The sequence below is a fragment of the Ovis canadensis genome, chromosome 5 (assembly GCF_042477335.2).
Source record: "Ovis canadensis isolate MfBH-ARS-UI-01 breed Bighorn chromosome 5, ARS-UI_OviCan_v2, whole genome shotgun sequence".
In the NCBI taxonomy this organism is placed as follows: domain Eukaryota; kingdom Metazoa; phylum Chordata; class Mammalia; order Artiodactyla; family Bovidae; genus Ovis; species Ovis canadensis.
Window position 1 is genome coordinate 57,955,201 of NC_091249.1, and position 18,216 is coordinate 57,973,416.

Sequence of the window (18,216 nt, forward strand, 5' to 3'; positions counted from 1 at the left end):
CCCATTTTACATGCTCTTAGGACCAAGCGCGGTGCTTCAACATCCCCTAAACAAACTGCTTGCCACTGACTCCCCAGCAAGTAACACCGGAGCTTGCTTGGAACAGCGACCGGCCGAGCGGAAGGGGAGTAGCGGGCTGCCCGAGCCGAGCGGGGTCCCGGGTCTCTCCCCACCTTCTCCGCGGAGCCCAAGCGCTCAGTCTGGACGCGGCGGCCCTCCGGGTGGTGAGGGCCAGGCCCGGGCGCCGCGGGCCCTTTGAGCTGCAGCAAGCAGGTGCCAAGTTTCCCCGCAAAGCTGGAGGAAAGAGGTAGTGAGGACGCCCGCCCCACGCCCCAGCCCCGGGTCAAGGGCACAAGTCCGAGCTCAGGTGCAACCGCGCTCCCCGAGGCCGCTCGGGATCCAGAGCCCAAGATCCGCACCTGCAGGGACTCAGAGCCCGGCGCCCGCTGCGGGCTCGGCCCGAATGGTTCTGCGCGGTGCTCCGCGCCAGCCCGGTCACTCTGGTCCCCATTGCAGACTTGCCACATGCCTTGGCGCCCCAGCCTTTACCCGGAGTCCTGGCCCCGACCGGGGTAGCCCTGCCTAGCTCGGGTGCGGGGGTCCCGTGCCCGCCTCCCCGCAGGCGGGCAAACTTAGCTCACCCGGAGCGGCGGTGAGGACAAGCAAGCACCCAGCCGGGCCCTGCAGGCAAACGCGGGGCCGCAGGCGCACGGATCCCAGCGGGGTGCAGGGGGACTGGCTGGCGGCGGTGGCGGCTTGGCACCCTCCCCACAACCGCTCCGAAGCTGCGCCGCGTACCTGAGGCTGCCGGGGCCGAGAGGAAGACCAGGTGGCCGGACTCGGCGGGCGGGAGGGAGCGCCCCGTGGTGGCAGCGGCGACCCGGCCCCGTGTCCTTCGGTCAGTCTCCCTGGCTGTCGGCGGGTCCTGGGCGCGCTGGAGGGCTATCGCGGCTCCAGCTCTCTGAGCCGCCGCTGCCCGCTGCTGTAGCACCGCCGCGGCGGCTGCCCTATTTCTGCCGCCGGGACCGGAGCCCGTGACGTCACCCTCCCGGCCCCGCCTGCCCAATCGCCGCCACCTGTGCGCGCCGCCCGCCGGCAGCTCAGACCCGCGCGGGGCCCGTGGCAGGTGCGCGGAGCAGCCCGGCGCGCACTCGGGGTGGGAGGGCTCTGGGGCGATCTCTGCAGCCGCAGGCGGAGGGGGCTCCCCGCCCTGGCTCTGTGGATCCCTGCAGGCAACGAGCCCTCCCACCGGCCGCCCCAACACACCCCTCCTCTCCTCTGGCTCTTTTCCCGGCGGGGCTCCCGAAGGCTGTGCTCTCAAGATGCGCGGCTGCTCTTAATCAGCTGCCATAGCTTGTGCAGCTCAGGCGGGCCGGTACACTACACCAAGAGAGCTGTCCCTGGAGGCAAAGTCAAATAACACCCCCTTGCTGAGTACCAACAACCGGCTAAATAGCGAAGTTTTCCTCTCTTTCTGAATCTGCCTTCTATCACTGCAGAATCTTATGAAATCACACGCATACAGAGGTAGTCCCAGGTGACGTTTGCCTAGCCTGGCCAAGGTCTGACCGGAGCGTCCTTTCTTCTCCTAAGCTTAAAACCAGACATGAGGCCCAGACCTCGCCTCCAAGCGTGGGGCTCCAAAAACTTTCTGGATCCCTTCTCAACATCTACAGCTTTTGGAGACTACAGCCCAGTGATCGTGTTGTTTTCTTTAATTGGCCTAAAGATCAGTCTTGGTGACCAAATAAACTGGAAACTTTGTAACAACTAGCCCTGTCCCCTCCCCGCCAAAGGTCATACTGTGGGTCCAGGGTGGCATCAGACTTAGGAGGGAGACTCCAGTCAGCCTAGTCTGGTGGTAACTAGACTAGTTACCTGATAGTCAGGAGCCTTTGAAGGGTGGAGGGGGGATTCTGCTCTGGCTGTGTGGGCAGCAGGTGATCCCCTGGCATGGGGGAACAGTGTCTTGTTCATGCCTCTGTGATCTTTCCTGGCCTGGAGGAGGGGCAGAGGGGCTTTTCTGCTGTTAAGGTTAGTCAAATATCAGGAGAAGCAAAACTGGCATGGAAGAAGAGCTCTTAAATTTGTTTGTTCCTTCTACAGGGGCCTCGTGTCTACCAGGCACTGTAGGAGGTGCTGGGGAGACTGCAGTGGATGGGCCAGCATGGTCCCTGCCCTTACACAGGTTTAGTTCTGGGATGCAGCCCTCCCTCTATTATCACTCAGCTTGTAACCCAGAGCCATTTGTATTTCTGCTATTGGTATGTTTCCCCATCTGTAAAATGAGGACTTGGAGGAAATCTGGGTGACTTTCAGGTCTCACTCTGCTACGACTTCTCCCTTGGATACCATGATTTGTCCTCAGAAGCATAAAGGCTGCTCCATGTTCCATGCCCCTGGCCTTGGCAGGCATGATGCTCTCTCAGAATTGACCATGAATCTTTGCCAAGGCCACCCATGACTGAAACTCCAAGGCTGGCATGAGGCCAGACTCTCTGCAGCCAGACCAGAAAAGGGACAGCACTTTTCATCGTGGGAAAAAGAAGATGAAGATGACATGTAAAAGGAAGCCAGGAAGTTTGGAAACATGTTGAGCCTCCCTCTGAAGTCAGTGGTCAAGATGGAGTCTCCACAGCCAGGAGGCTGGGTTCAGCCACCTTCCCAGACTTTGAGGTGTTTGGAAAAGCCAGTTTTTGTTTTTAGCTCTGAACACAAAGTCCCTGAGTCAGCCTAGTGACCCTATTACATAACCAAGGCAGGCCTTGGGGTATGTGTTTTTTAATAACTCAGGGTCATGTGTAAGTTGATCGACTGAGATCAGAAATAGCTCCCTTTAATGCAGGGACTGGACTTCGATAAACTTCCTCCACTTCCCACAGAAGCAGAGAAATGTAGCTGCTGCGAATCAGATGTTCGGAATATCCCTTAGAGATAATGCTAACATCTGAAGTGAGCTATTGTGACTACTGAGCATAAAATAAGACTGGAATTAAAAGTCACCTTGGAATAAAAAAGGTGAAGTGTGAATGACGAAATAAAACAAGCCTTCAGGGAGGCAGCATCAGATGCCAGCAGACCTTGACACTTCTTTCAGTTGCTCTATGCTTTCACCTCTTAGGGCAATTCTTGGTTTAATAATACTCCCCAACTTGGAAAATGGGCTAGATTTTACATATAGTATTTCAGAATTTGCCTGAAATCTTGTTTCAGGACTTGCAAGCACACTGATGATTCTCAGTAGCCAACTGGGATGCTTAAATGTTGAAATCATACAATTCAGTAAGTTTGAAAGGAAAAAGTTAAAAGGCAACATAAATTCAGATTACTCCCCAGGCAAATTCAGAGACACACAAGAGAAACTTATCGGTGTGTTTTTTTACCAGATCAGGAAGTTAAAAAATTCCCGATATGTATTAGGGATTTTACTTTGCCAGTTTTAAAACTTTTTCGGTCTCTAATCTTACTAAAACCACAACCATATGACCAAAAACTGCTGCCAAATAATGGTGTCTCCTACAGGTCATTTCAGATTGCAGCTGCACATTAGATACCCAGAGATGACACACAGCTGTGGGGATCAGAAGGGTCAGATTCTACCAAAAGTTACTCTGTCCCTGGCTTTGGGTCAAGTCCACCTTGGGCAAGACAAGTCCCCAGAAATACCCATTAGAAGCCAGACCAGGAGGTCACATTAGAAGGTGGGAACAGGCAAGGAACAGTATTTCTTGTCTTGCATAATTTAACATTCTGCTTCCTCCCCAGAAATGTCTTAGTAAATCTTCAAACCAAACTATGTAGTTGGTTGAAGAAGCAGTCTGGATCTTAGGAGAGCCCTGGTCAGAGAGGCAAAAAGACCGGGTCCATGGCCTGCCTCTGTCCCTCTTTGGCTGTGTGAGTCAGGATGAATCCTACCTTTCCTCGGCTTGTTTCCTCAGCTCTCAAGAAGCGGTTGGGAGAGGGTGGAGGGGGAGGCAGTCATATTCAGTGAGCTTCTGAGAGCATTTTCAATCCTGCAAGTCGATGCCTATATTTTGCTAGAAGTTAGGCCTACTCTGATCTAAAGCTGTGACATGAAAGGTTTCCCTTAAGTCTAATATTAATTCTTAAGTGATGATTCATTGTCATCTAGAAGTTAAGGCAGTGTAGGCACCAAATTCAAAATCCTAGACCTAAAATCACGCTCAGAAATAATTACTTTAAACTCTGATTTAGGGAGAAAGGGAGTCAGCATGGAGATAAGGTATTCGCTCAGGAGAAAACTGATTTGGGAAATTTTTCAAGGCAATGAAGAATTGGTGTAGGGTCGGAATTCTAATTAAGAAGGTGGGATGAATGAGAAGATGCAGTGATGGAAAGGGAATTGTGACTGGAGAGAGTAGAGGGAGATGAAAACCAAAACCCTTCACCATAGTACTGTTCCAGAGACAAAAGTCCCACCAAACTCCCAGGGCCTAGATTAATGGTACAAGGGGCCTAAGAAAGCCACTGATAACAAGAGGAAATGATGCTCAGCTGCTCTCAGAGTTCTATGTGCCCAGGGACCATCTGGGATGAGAAGGCCAGGCCTCCAGGCCACAAAGCAGCATGTGCACTAGGATTAGAAAGCAAGGTGAAAGAGGCAACGCGGTAGGAGAGCCAAGGGAGGGGCCAACCTCCTTCAGTCACAAGGGATATTTTTGTCATGACCCCATTTTCCAGCTCACTAGTAGAGGATGGTAAATAGCATGACTATCTGAAAAGGGGATCATTGGCAAAGATGAGCTCCTACTTATGCAGATTTCATCTGTTTGAATATCTGCTTCATTCAAATGAATATGCAATATTATGGCAGGTCATCTTCAGTGTTATGAAGAGAGCTATGCAGGATGAGGATGTATCAGATGGTGCTGGACTTAGTTTGTATACTGCTGAAATCTGAGCAGGCATGCTAACTTCTCTGCCCCTATCCTCCACCAGGGCTTTGGCTACTTGCCTTGCTTCCTGGCCAGAGTGGCCTGATCAACTGCTCTGTACTATTCGCACATTCTTAGAGCCAGGTGCCTCTGCTGCTATTGCCAGCAGCTCAGATCAAGATGCCCTGTGTGTGGCAATAACTGACAAAGAAATACTGGCATTGGTCAGACTGGAGCCCTGCAGCTCTGGCTTCCCCAGAGGCTACCTGAGGGGCTACTCATTACATCATAGAGGTCGGGGTGGAGCGGGGGTGGGGAGTTTCTGCCTCAGGGGTGGGTGGACCTGACCAGTGGGAGATGGGGTGCAAGAGGGAGCCAGCAGATCAGTTCTTACTTCCCTGCCCTGGATGGTCTGTACAGAGGTGCAGAGAGCTCTGTGCCTCATCTCAAGACATCCTTGGAGACCAAGCCCTCAGCTACAGTGCTTGCAAAGCTGCAGCCCATTCAGTATTTTGTCTTTCTTCTTCCTTGTTCCTGCTTCCCTGAGACTGTATCTCTCCTCAGTCAAGTATCAGCACATGAGCTTTTGTTTCAGGTTGTTTTCTTGACCAGTGGTCCCCAACCTTTTTGGCAACAAGGACCAGTTTTGTGGAAGACAGCTTTTTCCATGGACCATGAGGGAGTGATGGTTTCAGGATGATTCAAGCACATTGCACTTTTTGTGCACTTTGTTTCTGTTATTATTACATCAGCTCCACCTCAGATGGGCAGGCATTAGATCTCAGAGGTTGGGGACCCCTGTTCTAGACAATCCAGGCTAAGAGGAAGAGTAACTCAGAGTGAGTATGGTTACTGTCCTTAAGAAGGCAAATGACAAAGGTCTCTCTGAGGAGGTACTTAGAGCACCTCCTTACATGAATAAATGAGGGGACAAGATGTGAAACGATTTAGTGGGGAGTTTTCAGGCTGAAGGCACAACAGGTATAAAAAATGTGATGTAGGATCTGGCTTGATGTGATTCAGGCCAGCATAACAAAGCAGAGGGATATGGGTCATGTTGCTGAAGAAGGCGGAGAGCTCGGCAAGAGCCAGACCGTATGCACTCTAGGCTGTGATGCACAATGACTTTAGGTCTGATTTTAGGTGTAATGAGAGCCATGAGAGGGTTTTGAGCAGGAGAATGACATGATCTCCTGCATGTTTTTAACAGCTCCCTCTGGATGCTCCATGGAGAATAGACGGCTAGAGGGGATACTGGCTGAAAGTAGAGTGAAAGCAGGAGAAACAACTAGTCAGCTGTTGAGAAGTACAAGGTCATATCAGCTCATCGTGGTCATCACTGCATCACGCCAGCATCGAATGTTCATTGATGGCCGACTATACGCTGAGCACTAGGCCTAATCCTTCAGATATGTTACCTAATTCTCCGAACAGCTAACTCCATAACATCCCCGGTTTATAAGTTCAACTTGAAGAAGGTACACAGCTTATCTCAGGCAATCTGTCTGGCAAATGGCAGTGCTTGGATGTGAGCAAGCCTGCCCTCCCCAGCATGGCACACTTCTGCATCAGTGGCACAGAGTCTCTAAACTCTTGGCAGCTAATCCAGATCTCAGAAGTCATGTTCTACACACCAGTGCCTAGAAAACCTTTTGTTCTGAACCTACTGGTATGTGTACTTACTTGTCCTCACCATGAACCCTTGTCATATCAAAACCAGACACACAGTCTTTCTCTCTTCTCTGACTTTGGAATGTCAGTTGTGTTTGGCACAGTCTAAGCCAGTCACGGAGCTCCCATTCTCCCTGCTGGAATCTGGTCTGGGGTGAGCAGGGGACCCAGGAGAGGTGCGAGAAAGGCAGCTGGGGAGATAAAGAAGTGCACTGGAGGAGGCAGTACCGCTTTTCTCTCTAGATACCCTATGACCTGCAGGGCCTCCTAGACCCACGGCCACCATCCTGCGACCCTGAGAGAAGCCCTGTGGGCCATGAATGATGGCAGAACACAGGAAGGAACTGAGGACCTTCACGCACTGCTGAAATGAGCTGCTAAAATAACCAACTCTGAGGCTGCCCTAAATCCTAGTTTTCTATTTCCTCACGACTTAAACCGATTGAGTTGGCTTTCTGTTACTTAGAGTAGAAAACATACCAAATGAGAAAGAAGCTAAAATGTAAATAAAAGCTGATTTGATTGGCTTTAGACACTCCCCATAGGAGATGCACGTGTGTGCTCAGTCATGTCCGACTCTTAGCGACCCCATGGACTGCAGCCCACCAGGCTCCTCCCTCTGTTCATGGAATTTTCCAGGCAAGGATACTGGAGTGGGTTGCCATTTCTTACTCCAGGGGATCTTCCTGACCCAGGGATCGAGCCCTCGTTCTCTTGTCTCCTGCACTGGCAGACAGATTCTCTTGCACTGCGCCACCTGGGAAGCCCGCCATGGGAGATGAGTGTCTATTAATATTGTCATCATCCCACTTAATTTGTCCAAGAACCCCAGGCTAGTGAAAGACTGAAGTCTCTTGACCCCAATCCAGTGCTCACACCTATAGTAATTTTCAGTTATGGAGAACATGTCATTAACCAGGACCCGCATTTCCTAATTGCCCTAGATGAGTGCCAGTGGGCACTTAACAGCTGATGTGTTCAGAATACTTCAAAGCTGACAAATACATGCACACCCAGCACACTGCCCAGCCATATGTGACTTGCAAATGCCTTTCACTACTACTGTCTTCAAAAAATTTTAAACTGGGTTTGCCATTTTTCTGTGGTATGTGACAAAGAAGTGATTTTAACCTTCAAATTATTTAAGAGTATCATATTAAGTATTGTATGCTACAGTTTGTTTTAATGTATTCATTAATAATATTTATAATATGTAGTCATTACAGACAAATTTCCACTTTGTATCATTTAACAACAAATACGCAGTTAACTCTTTTAAAATTATATAAAAGAAAGCACAATTTTCTACATTATACTGAATATACTAAAAAATGACATGTCAAATCTGGCTTAGAGAATGTATGTACACTAAAAATACTTTGAGATTTAACTCCATGATGCAGCACCAGTACAAGCAAAAGCTGTTTTCCAAGAATTTATGTCTAAAATTATGGAATTTTATGCTAAAAACACTACTGGTTTATTTTTATAATTTCTATGTTTTGCTTATAAATGACAAGAGGGGACAGATTCTAGGCCGCTATTTGCAAGCACTCTGCAAATAGCTCATTGTGGGTGTGGGTAGACCCTTTATTCTCAATAAATGAAAAGCCAAATTGGGTATAATTGTTACTCTATTTTCTCCTCTTCACACTGTTTTTGAAGTACCAAGGACATCTTGATGCTCCATATAAGGATTTTTTTTTTTTTATCAGATGAATGCAATTTTCAGATTGGAGAAGGTAATTTTGAAGTAGGATTACAGTTTTGCCATTTTTTGCTCTTAATTATCTTGTATTTCATCATCGGGTTCCTTATGTTTCTAGTCTTTAAATGTAATCTATTATGGGCACAAATCAAACATATTTGACTAAGAAGAAAAACAATTTAAAATGTAACAGTCTCGACCATCCCAGCAGTCAGTGCTGTTCAGCCAAGAGATAAACTGAGTGATGGAAAAATAAGTGTCCTCATCTGACATCCCTCTAACCACTATGTGTGCTCACGTGTCACACACCAACAAGCTTGCAGTCTTTCATTACAAATGGAAAAAATTAAACAGTGTAGCACTTATTGTTTTTTCATTAAACCTTTCATTTTTCAATGATTGGAGATTCACGTATAGTTGTAAGAAATAATGCACAGCAATTGTGTCCATTTTACCTGGCTTCCCCCAGTGATACATCTTTGTCACTTACCACTTCTTTGCCACATATCTTGTAAGACCTTTGTCCAGTATCACAACCACATACTGATATTGTGGCTGTCAAGATGCAGAATCTCTCCACCACCACAGGGACCCCTCTGTGGTCCTGTTATAGCTACTTCTGCCTCTCACTCCTTATCTCTAACCCCTGGCAACCACTACTTTGTCTTCATTTCTATAATTTTGTCACTTCAAGAGCATTACACAAAGAGAAAGATACAATATTTAACCTTTGGAATTGGCTTTTTTTCAGCATGATTACCTTGAGACTCATTCAAATTGTTTGACGTATCAATAGTTGTTCCTCTGTATTACTGAGTAGTATTCCATGGCATGGAAGTACCACAGTTGCTTAACCACCTGGGTTGCTTCCATTTTTGGCTATTACAAGTAAAGTTGCTATTAAGATTTGTATACGGGTTTATATAGGAATATCAATTTTCATTTTTCTGAGATAAATGCTGAGTACAGTTGCTGGTTTGGCTGACAGCTGCATGTTTAGCTTTTCCAGAAATGATCAAACTGTTCCTGAGTGACTATAGCATGTTACAACAATACATTAATGATTCTGTTTCTCAGCCTACATTACTGGTGTCACTATTTTTTGTTTTAGTCATTCTGATAGGTGTGTAGCAATACCTTGTGGTTTTCATTTACATTTCCCTAGTGACTAGGGAGGAGAAGGCGATGACCCCACTGCAGTACTCTTGCCTGGAAAATCCCATGGATGGAGGAGCCTGGTAGGCTGCAGTCCATGGGATCGTGAAGAGTCAGACACAACTGAGCGACTTCACATTCACTTTTCACTTTCATGCATTGGAGAAGGAAATGGCAACCCACTCCAGTGTTCTTGCCTGGAGAATCCCAAGGATGGGGGAGCCTGGTGGGCTGCCGTCTGTGGGGTCTCACAGAGTCGGAAACGACTGAAGCGACTTAGCAGCAGCAGCAGCAGCGGTGACTAGGGATGCTGAACATCTTTTCATGTGCTTAGTTGTCATCTGTATATTTTCCTTATTGAAATGTCTTTAGGCCACTTGCTAATCGGATTTATTGAGGTTGCTTGTTTTTACTGTTGAATACTAAGAGTTCTTTATACATTCTAAATATTAGTCTTTTGTGGACATGTGGTTTGAAAATATATTTTTCCAGTCTCTAGCTTGTCTTTTCATCGAGTCTTCTGCAGAGCAAACAGTCTTAATTTTGATGCAGTAAAGTTTGTCAATTTTTCCTTGTTACAGATTTTTTATATATATATCAAGTCTAAGACTCACTCTAATGGTTCAGACAGTAAAAAAAATCCAGTTTGTAATGCAGGAGGCCTGGGTCAGGAAGAGCTCCTGGAGAAGGAAATGGCAACCCACTCCAGTGTTCTTGCCTGGAAATCCCATGGACAGAGAAACCTGGCAGGCTACAGTCTATGGGGCCACACAGAGTCAGACATGACTGAGCAACTTAACATTGTCACTTTCTAACTCTCAGAGATCAAAGATTTTTCTATTTTTAAAATTAAAGTTTAATAGTTTTACATTTAAGTCAGTCATCATTGTGAGATAATTTTCATTCGAGATCTGACACTTAGATTGAGATTCTTTTTGTTTCCTCTAAGCTTGTCAAATTGCACCATGTCTTTTATTGAAAAAGCTTTTCAAGGGTCCCTAAAAAGCCAAACCAATCTTGAGAAAGAAGACTGGAGGGAAAACAAAGTTGGAGGTTTCCCACTTCCCAAATTCAAAACTTACTACAAAACTACAATAATCAAAACAGTGTGGTACTGGAAAAAAAGACAGAAACATAGACCAATGGAATAGAACTGAGAGTCCAGCAACATATACATATGGGCAATTGATTTTAACCAAGGAAACCAAGACTATTTAATGAAGAACAGTCTCTTCAACAAGTGGCACTTGGGACAATTGGATTTTCACATACAAAAGAACGAATCTGGACCCCTATCTAACTTCAAACAAAAAATCAACTCAAAACTGATACATGACCTAGTTCAGTTCAGTCGCTCAGTCATGTCCAACTCTTTGCAACCCCATGAACTGCAGCACACCAGGCCTCCCTGTCCATCACCAACTCCAGGAGTTTACCCAAACTCATGTCTACTGAGTTGGTGATGCCATCTAACCATCTCATCCTATGTCATCCCCTTCTTCTCCTGCCTTCAATTTTTCCCAATGTCAGGGTCTTTTGAAATGAGTCAGCTCTTCACATCAGGTGACCACAGTATTGGAGTTTCAGCTTCAACATCAGTCCTTCCAATGAACACCCAGGACTGATCTCCTTTAGGATGGACTGGTTGGATCTCCTTGCAGTCCAAGGGACTCTCAAGAGTCTTCTCCAACACCACAGTTCAAAAGCATCAATTCTTCTACACTCAGCTTTCTTTATAGTCCAACTCTCACATCCATACATGACTACGGGAAAAACCATAGCGTTGACTAGATGGACCTTTGTTGACAAATAATGTCTCTGCTTTTTAATATGCTGTCTAGTTTGGTCATAAATACAAGCTTAAACCATAAACCTTCAGAAGAAAACATAGGGGTAAAATTTCGTGACCTTGGATTTAGAGATGTATTCTTAGATATGGTACCAAAAGCATGCGCAACAGAAGAAAAACAGAAAAAATGGATTTTATAAAAATTTAAACCTTCCATGTATCAAAGAACATTATCAGGAAGTAAAAAGACAACCAGGAGAAGGTAATGGCAACCCACTCCAGTATTCCTGCTTGGAGAATCCTGTGGACAGAGGAGGCTGGTGGGCTGCTGTCCATGGGATCACACAGAGTCAGCGACTACTGAAGCGACTTAGCATGCATGCATGCATTGGAGAAGGAAATGGCAACCCACTCCAGTGTTCTTTCCTGGAGAATCCCAGGGACGGGGGAGCCTGGTGGGCTACCATCTATGGGGTCACACACAGTTGGACAAGACTGAAGTGACTTAGCAGCAGCAGCAGAATGGGGAAAATATTTTTAAATCCTATATCTGATAAGAAGACAACATAAAAATATAAATAACCCTCACAACTCAACATCAGAAAAAGAACTTGAATAGACATTTATTTAGAGAAGATATATAAATAGCCAAAAAGCACATGAAAAGATGCTCAACATTCTTAGCCGTTAGGGAAATGCAAATCAAAATAAGATACTATTTTATGCCCACTAGCATGGCTCAAGGAGCTTGCAGGTTTGTACGTCAGAGTAATGTTCAGCAACCTTCACACTTCATGAATGGGATAGGCAGTAAGGGCTACAGGAATTCAACAGATGTGCCTTTGCCCTAAGTAGTCAGGAAGGCCATGCTGAGGGCTCCTTAAGAACATAGCAGAATCTTTTGCATTTCAAAACCACCAGTGTCTGGCACAGGGCCTGGCTCACAATGCACATTAGATAACAGTTTTCTACAGAGAGGATGTTTGAAACAACCTTACTGTTCCACCTGAGAGCTGTGCAACCTGAGGCAAGGCACGTAACCACTCTACCTTGATTTCCTTTTCTACAAAGTGGGAACAATAACACAACCTGATGTCCAGGGTTGCTCTGAAAATTAAATGAGTTCATATGTACAAAGCACTCATTTAGTAAGGACTAAGTGCTGTGTAAATATTTGCTCTTATTATTATTATTATAGCTATGCATAAATGAACAGACAGTCTCGAATAGGATCTTGGAGCAGACTTTAACAGATGGACTATGGGGAGGTGGGGTGGGGTGGACCCTAGCACCAGCAAATGTGCAAAAATAGGAATAAAAATTATTGCTACTTATTGACTATCAACTGAACACTAGTGCTTAATTCCCTAACAACCCCTTGAATACAGTAATTATCGTTATTATACAGATGAGGAAACTGAGTCTCAGAAAGGTTAAGTGACTTACTGATAGTTACACAGTTCATAAGGCATCTGGGATCTACATTGTTTGACTGGAAAAGAAAGGTATTAAGGATAGCATAAAAAGATGGATGGCAACTGGATTGTGTCAGGGCTCTTTGGGCTTTTTTCTGTTGAGGAGCTGCAGTGACAAGGTGAAAGCCAGGCTCTTGGACAATGACCCCATTAGTGATGTGACAAGACAGACTGGACTTAATGTTGTCTCTTCTCCAGCTAGAAGCTCGCTTTTCAGTTCCGTCCTGTGCCTGCACTTCTTCTCCCTTGGAGCCCACATCCATGAGCATTCATCCTTACCGCACCACTGGAATGGCTCTTGTGAGGTCACCTCCATGCTGCTACTTCCAGTGGTAAATTATCAGTCCTCATCCTACTTGACTTATTCATTCAACAGATTGTTTGTTGAGCATCTTTTCTGTGCCAGGTCCTATTCTATCAAGCATAGAGTAATGGAGGAAGAGTCCCTGTGCTCATGAACTTGCAGTCCAGTGATCAGCAGAACTGGACACAGCTCATCACTTGCTTGCCTTAGCCATACTTCCTCCACTCCGTTTTTAGGATGTCACTCTCTGGGTTTCTGTCCCTCCCTGGCCATTCCTGCTTGATCTGCTATGCTTGTTTCCATTTGTGTCTCCTCCCTCTGGATGCTGAGGTGCTCTGGGTCCCATTCCTGGGATCTCTGCCCTTCAGCGCCTTTGCTTGCTTTGTTCAGGAGCTCTTCCAGTGCATGGCCTTTATCACCTGTGCAAGCTGCCAACTCTGAAACTCCTATCTTTTTAGCCTGGAGACCATCCTCCTGAACTCCAGGCTCCTATATGGCCCACCCTGAGCTAGTCCCCTTGAGTAGCTGAAAGTGAAAGTATTAGTTGCTCAGTCATGTCTGACTCTTTGTGACCCCATGGACTGTAGCCTACCAGATTCCTCTGACCATGGAATTCTCCAGGCAAGAATACTGGAGTGAATAGCCGTTCCTTTCTCCAGGGGATTTTCCCAACCCAGGGATTGAACTTGGGTCTCTTGCATTGCAGGTGGATTCTTTACCATCTGAGCCACCAGGTGGGGCCTGTGAATAGCTGAAGGGCATCTCAAATTTAATGGGCTCAGTCTGATTCCTGACTTTGCTTTCTTCAAAGTTGAATTTTCTTCACTCAGTCTTCCTCAGATCTGAACATGGTAACCCCATCCTTTCAGTTGTTCAGTCCAAAACATTGAAGTCATCCACAGCTCTTCTCTTTCTGTTACACCCCAATTGAATCCATCAGCAAATCTTTTTTTCAATTAATCTTTATTGCAGTATAATTACTTTACAATGTTGTGTTAGTTTCTGCTGTGCAGCAAAGTGAATCAGCTATACATATACATATGTCCACTCTCTTTTGGATTTCCTTCCCACTTTGGTCACTGCAGAACTTTGAGTTCCCTGTGCTATACAATAGGTTCTCATTGCTTACCTATTTCATGCACAGTGGTGTATATATGTCCACCCCAATCTCCCAATTCATCCCACCTCTCTTCCCGCCTTGGTATTCATACGCTTGTACTCTACAACTGTGTCTGTATTTCTGCTTTGCAAATAAATCAATCTATACCATTTTTCTAGATTCCACATATAAGTGACATTATACAATATTTGTTTTTCTCTTTCTGACTTACTTCACTCTGTATGTCGGTCCCTAGATCCAACCACACCTCTGCAAATTGCACTTTTGTTCCTTTTTATGGCTGAGTAATATTCCTCTGTGTGTGTGTGTGCGTGCGTGTGTGTGCGCGTGTGCGTGTGCGTGTGTGCGTGTGCGTGTGTACAACACACCTTCTTTATCCATTCCTCTGTTGAGGGACATTTAGGTTGCTTGCTTCCATGTCCTGGTTATTGTATATAGTGCTGCAATAAACACTGAAGTGTGTGAATCTTTTTAAATTATGGTTTTTCCCTGAGTATATGCCCAGGAGTGGGATTTCTAGGTCATATGGTAATACCATTTTTAGTTCTTTAAGGAACCTCTACACTGTTCTCCATAGTGGCTGTATCAATTTATATTCTCACCAACAGTGCAAGAGGATTCCCTTTTCTCCACACCCTCTCCAGCATTTATTGTTTGTAGATTTTTTGATGATGGCCCTTCTGACTGGTATGAGGTGATACTTCATTGTAGTTTTGATTTGCTTTTCTCTAATAATTAGTGATGTTGAGGATATTTTCAGGTACCTGTTGGCTATCTTTAGGTCTTCTTCAGAGAAGTGTCTATATAGGTCTTCCACCCATTTTTTGTTTGGGTTATTTGTTTGTTTTTTTTTTTATATTGATCTGTATTGAGCTGTTTGTACATTTTGGAGCATAATCCCTTGTCAGTTACTTTGTTAAGTATTTTCTCCCATTCTGAGGGTTGTCTTTTTGTCTTGTTTATAGTTTCCTTTGCTGTGCAGAAGCTTTTAAGTTTAATTAGGTCCCATTTATTTATTTTTGTTTTTATAGATCAATAGAACAGGATAGAAAGCCCAGAGGTAAATCCAGACACCCATGGACAAAGGAGGCAAGAATATACAATATACAATGGAGAAAAGACAGTCTCTTCAATAAGTTCTGCTGGAAAAACTGGACAGCTCATGTAGAAGAATGAAACTGGAACACTCCCTAACACCATACACAAAAATAAACTCAAAATAGATCAAGGACCTACATGTAAGCCTGGACACTGTAAAACTCTTAGAGGAAAACATAGGCAGAACACTCTGACATAAACAGCAAATTTTTTCAGCTTCACTTTCTCAGCATATCACTGCCTTCACGGCCACCCAGCACTGTCTCAGGCCACCACCAACTCTCAGCTACATCACGAGCGCTTGCTTCCCTCCCCCCGAAACTGACCCCACCTTAGACTATTCTCAAAACTGCAGAGCTTCCTCTTAAATATCATTTGGACCATGCCACTCTTTTTCTTGACCCCCTCCCCCAAAGACTTATCATTTCACTTCAAGGAAAATCCCAAGTCCTCATGAGAGCTTGTAAGACCCTACACAATCAGCCCATCATCTCTCTGATGTGAGTCTCCCTTCCATCCTCCTTGTTCACTCAGCTGCAGTTGCATTGGCCTTGCGGAACACTCCAGGCATGCGCCTGCCTGAGGCTACCTTCCCAACCCCTGCTGGCTCCCTGCTCTTCCCACAGGGCTCTGCTTCTTCATGAGGCCTTTCCTGACAAGCCTACTTAAAATTTCAACCCTTCCCCACCAGAACATGCCCCATCCCTGTTCTCTGCTTTATTTTTCTCCCATAGCACTTATCATCTTTCAATATACTATATATTTTGCTTTTAACTCTCTCTCCCCACTGGAATGTGCGCTCCATGAGGGCTGGGCATGTATCTCCTCAATCCCTAGACCAGTGTGGCAATAGATCCATCAGCATTTGTTGAGTGGATGATTAAATACATATATAGAGATCCTGAGTGTCAGACAGGGGAAGCCCTATGACTGGTCATCAGGTTTTCCCCAGCCCTAAGTCAACAGAGAAGGTATGTGGAGCTCATAGGGTGACTCGAGAGGGGAGAGATTTCCCAGGCAGATTTCCAACAGCCTCAGCTCCTTCCTCAAGAGAGGCCCTCATCCTGTCCTCAGAGCTTTCTCTGCTTCCAAAGCAGAGCTCTAAGTCAAGTCAGGAAGTTCCAAGTAGGGCCAAATCCCTGGAGCAGGAAGGGGCAAGCTCCCCTTCCTGGGGCCATCTGAGGAAGAGGCACTGAGGGCAGAGAAGAGCAGTGGGCAGAATGGAGCCTGCAAGGACCAGAGCCTCCAGCCCTACCCTGTACAGCATTATTTCTGACCACCCAGGTTCAGAGGGTCCCACAAGCTTCCACGTACAACCTTGTGTGCTCCCAGCCCAGGGCTGAGCCTGGGGAAGAGACAAAGGTGGCCACCCTACCCATGGTGGTCTTTCCTACAGGCTCATTCTCCATCCCCATCTTCTTTACACAGACTCTTGGTGAGCTAGGATAAAAAGGGTCAGAACTGACTTTTTAGATGGAGAAGGCAATGGAAACCCACTCCAGTACTCTCCCATGGACAGAGGAGCCTGGTAGGCTATAGTCCATGGGGTTGCAAAGAGTCAGACACAACTGAGCGACTTCACTTTTTCACTTTTTTTGACTTTTTAGAACAGGAAGAAAGAATCTGCACTGGTTCTGATTAACATTGAAAGGCAGGCCCCAGTCACATCCACCACAGGTATGTTAAACAAACACAAAAGAGACAACAGGCACAGTGCCGTGGCAGAGGAGCCTGCGGTCATCACAGTGACAAGGTGCGCCTGGCCCACGAGCAGTTCCTTAAGGCTTCTCCTTCTGCTGGTGCGTGAAATTACCCACCCGGATGGAGCTGCACCTACATCTGTGCCAGCCAGCAACATGGCATCCTCTCATTATCCCCTTGGTCACAAATCCACCTGGAGGGGTGTGATTAATGACAGTCTCATAAAGCCTGGGGGAAGGGGCCATCCCCGGTGCCCTGTAAGAGTGAAATTGCCACTCACATCACGTAAATCACCACATGTCAACCCCAGCTTCCTGGCTGTCACACCCTAGTGAGCCACCCCACAGCCTCGAAGATGTGACAGGTTTTCTAGGACAGCGGAATTTGCCGCTCTCAGGGACACCTTGTACCCAACTCCAAAGCAAGGTCAGAGTTTAGCTCTAATTATCCCAGCCCGCTCCTGGCTCTGAGACCTCCTAACAGGGTGAAGAAAGAAGCAAGGTGTTTATAACAGGGGAAATACTAAATGTGGAACGATGGCCTGATTCATTTCACAGCTGTAGTCTTTTTTTATTTGTTCATAATTTTCTACACTACTGCTTCCAATTTGATACTGTCTGGGCCTAGGATGACAATAAGAATGGGATAACAGATGATGCGCTCAAAACACTGAACGCAGTCAGAGTCACCCTGCATGTATGTACAATCAATATGTCACTTGGAAGAAGAAGCCATTGGCCGCTGGGCAGAGTAGGGAATGTGAAATGTCACAGAATTCAAGATGCATTTCTTATGTACTTAGGAACTGTCACCATAGCTGCCTCATTGCCCAGGAAAGGAAACAGGCTTAATGTTTCATTATCAGTTGCCTTAGACAAATAAATTAAAACTCCGAAAGAAATATGGGAAAGATTTCCAAGTGACTCCTTTTGCTTTGGCTGGCAGGGGTGCTGTGTGCTGTTGTGCAGGTTATCTACTGCACAACTTCAGGTTGTGGGTAGGGGGTCACAACTTCCATAGACTACATTGTGAAACAGCACCTCCTAAAGTCAGTAAGTCATTTCTGTACAACCATATGTAGCAGCCCTGTGGGTGATTGAGCAACTTGGAGTTAACACTCATCACGAAGACCGAGCTTCACAGTGTCCATGATAATAGCCTGAAAAATCCATGTATAGACCCACAGATAACTAGTACAGTGAACATTCTGTTATCAGGCTCAGTAGGGCAAGGGTCTATTTCATTTATTCTAGATACTCTGGCTAATAAAGCTGTCCTGTACAAACATGTATTGTTAATG

General features: G+C 45.9%; 1 protein-coding gene across 5 annotated transcripts in view; it reads right to left on the reverse strand.

The window, feature by feature from the left end:
* The window catches only part of FSTL4 (follistatin like 4), a 739,698-nt gene that overhangs the window by 426,697 nt on the left and 294,785 nt on the right, over positions 1–18,216 (reverse strand). Inside the window, exon 1 of one of the 5 annotated variants that reach the window (XM_069592043.1) lies at positions 799–1,024. The exons of 3 other annotated variants lie outside the window; for them this stretch is intronic. The gene's annotated coding sequence lies outside the window, so the exon portion shown is untranslated. Of the gene's footprint in view, positions 1–798; positions 1,025–18,216 lie in introns of those variants that run through there. One more of the 5 variants, XM_069592039.1, reaches the window with a different exon arrangement.